Source organism: Colobus angolensis, unplaced genomic scaffold (assembly GCF_000951035.1).
Source record: "Colobus angolensis palliatus isolate OR3802 unplaced genomic scaffold, Cang.pa_1.0 Scaffold224, whole genome shotgun sequence".
Classification (NCBI taxonomy): Eukaryota; Metazoa; Chordata; class Mammalia; order Primates; family Cercopithecidae; genus Colobus; species Colobus angolensis.
The window spans coordinates 5,062,529-5,065,727 of record NW_012115422.1 but is presented as its reverse complement, the minus strand read 5'-3'; positions in this window follow the sequence as shown (position 1 = coordinate 5,065,727).

The window sequence follows — 3,199 nt, the reverse complement described above, 5'->3', positions numbered from 1 at the left end:
CGCCCTGCGCCCTGGTCACGCGGGGTCCCGGAGCCGGGGCTCTCCCCTGGCCTGGCCTCCGTGGGAATCCGTGGTGTCCCGAGATCACCCGCCGTGGAAACCCCGAGCTGCCATCCGCGGGCCTGCGCTCAGTAGCCGGAGCCCTCGCCCGCGAAGTCCGGCGGAGGTGGGCCGGCTGCTGTCTGGAACCGTGACCCAGAAGGGCTCCAGCGCTCGGGGCCAGGAGCGCCGCGGCAGGGAGCACTGGGGAGACCGGATTCCGAAAGGAACGGCTGCCTGGCGGCCTCCGCTCGGTGCTGCCAAGCCCCTGTCCCTGGGCGCCCTTCTGAGGTCGTCATTTCATACACTTACGCGACTGTGCGTGCCTGCTCCCGTCCCTGACTCACTTGGGAGCAAAAACTTCTCGGGCCCAGAGAAACACTTGGGTTCTGCGAAAGGAAGAGCCGGTTCCTTCAAGCCCCTGGCAAAGCCGATCAAAGTCAGTCAGTTCCACCTACCACAACCCTTAAACCCTTCCACACTCCAAGCCACTCCCGGCCTGCGTTCGGAGAGCAGATTAATCTAAAGGCAAATTTGCTAGGAGGGAAGGGGTAATGTAAATATTTGTACAGACATTCTGTAAATGAGTGACTGAGGACATGTCAATATTTCAAGGCATTTGTGTCATCATCATCTGGGTGTGGAAGGTGGAGGGGAGTCCAGAGGACATCGACTGGACCTAACAGGAGCTATTCAGAACATGCTGGGGTGCCTTCAAAAATGGAAGATACTGCTTACTAATGAGGCAACTGTGATGGCATTTCATTGTGCCCTGTGCTGACAAAATGATTTGCTATGAAACAGCCGACTCTATGCACTCCTTCCCACAGTTTCTCTTGAATCTCCAATCTTACCTGTTGGATTAGCTTTTTCCACCTAGACTAGCAATGTTCTCATGTCCTCTCGTTACAAAATAATAGATGCGGGACCCTGCGACAATGGCAGCTTGTCCTTCATTCCTTTGCTGTGAAGACAGGCTCCTCAAGGGAGCAGCTGGGATGCTGACCTCTGCTTCATCACCCTTTCTACTCCTCCTATCTGAGTTCCATTAACAGAAACTCTACTGAAATGGCTTTCTCCCTTAAAAGAAAAAAAGCTAAAACCCATATATTTAAAAAGAAATACAAAAGTGTGAATGAAAATGAGAGAGTACACATATCACACAGAATCTTTACCTAAAGAAGTTCTCTAGGCCTAGCGCAGTGGCTCACGCCTGTAATCCCCGCACTTTGCCAGGCTGAGGCGGGCGGATCACTTGAGGTCAGGAGTTCAAGACCAGCCTGACCAACATGGTGAAACCCTGTCTCTACTAAAAGTACAAAAGCTAGCAGGGTGTGGTGGCAGGCACCTGAAATCCCAACTTCCTGGGAGGCTGAGGCACAAGTATTGCTTGAACCAGGGAGGCAGAGGATGCAGTGAGCCGAGATCGTGCCACTGCACTCTAGCCTTGGCTACGAAGTGAGACCCTGTCAAAAAAAAAAAAGAAAGAAAGAAAAAGAAAAAAAAAAAAAAAAGAAGCGGTTATCTAATTTTTTCTCTGAACCCCTAATAGCAGAGAACCATGAACTATGGGGGAAGAGAAGGAACTACCACAACCTAAATCTCACGTTTTAATGTAAGAATGTTCTCACGCTTTTCACTCTATTCCATAGTATGTATGTGTGTTTTAATACTTTTAAAAATGGTTTTAAACATCAGGGAAAAAAAATCTCCCCCACTGTCTCATTGATTAATGGTCAAATAAGAGGTAACAGTACTATACCTATCCATCTGGGGAAATGGATGGATTAAACACAGCGGGCTGTACAGAACTACAGATCAAGGCAGTTTCCTCACCCATTTGTGCATCATTGTATTTTGAAAACTCAGACTGGCATAGATATGTAAATAAGAATAACAGGCTTTTCACTGCTTTTTGAGCTATGACAGGATTATTGCTCAAAAAAGTGCCAGAGAGCAATGTTTTCATTAAGCGTACATTCTTGCTGAGTGTTAAAGTCACAAGTCATATGTTGACTAAGAGGATCTTGGCTTCCCTAATCCATCCCTTTTGTCTCAGAAAATACACGTTCGTGGACTTTTCCACTGAAGAAAGTTAATGATGTTCTTAAAAGTCCATCGATGCTATAATTCCATCACATACAAATGAACTGAGCCTCATAGGAATCATAGTTTCCACCATCAATTCATCCAAGTCCTGCTTCATTTTCATTGCATTTTCTTAGATGAGTACTATTTTAGCTGGAGGTTTTAGGAAAACTGAAGTGCTAATGCTTCCTTGAAAGACGCAAACCCAGGGCAACAAATGAGGAACAGGAGAAATGAGACAGGAAAGAATAGAAAACAAATACATAGTGATACGTTATCAACTTGGCCTGTGCTTCATGAACCTGAGAAGACACAGCCAGTTGCTTAGCCATGCAAAACTGTGCCCAAGAACCGGCTATCAAAGAAAATACTGAAGAAGAAATTTACCTGAAAGCTACCTCCCATTTCCTCCAGCTTCCAGGATGAGTCGTCATCTGACCCCTCTGACAGCTACTAGAGAAACAAATCCCATACTTTGCAGCCAAAGTGTGGTCATTGTAGTGAATTGTTCTATATGCAACATGGTTATGCTGGAAACTATGTTTCCCCAAATCCCCTTTCATATATGCTTCCAGACAGACAAACTTGAAGTTGCCTGTGACTTAGGAGGCAATACTGAAGCAGCATCTTCATTTGTCTTTCGTCACCTCTAACCAATGATGACTTTCATTACATTCCGACAGTCGCCATTGGTTAGAGGTGGTGATAGACAAATGCCATTTCCAGCCAATGAGAAGAGATGCAGGAGAGTTCCTGTTTGTTCTCATTCTTCCCTGCTCTGTATTCTCTTCTGACAAGTAACTGTGACCACAGGCTAGCTAGCAGACTCTTCACAGAAACTCACAGAGGCAGCGATCATAAAGACCCAACAATCATCTGTAGATGTCTACACCAGCCATTTTTGTGCTCTCACTACAGCAGCTGGATGTGCCTGGCCTAATATCCAGATTTCCCTGCAAGCTTGGACTCTTCTGCCCAAATCAGGATTGTTCTCTGATTCCCCTTTTCAGACTTTTAGACTTTTACTTATCTAACTCCTCCCACAAATGTGATGTAATATCTTCTTCTTCTT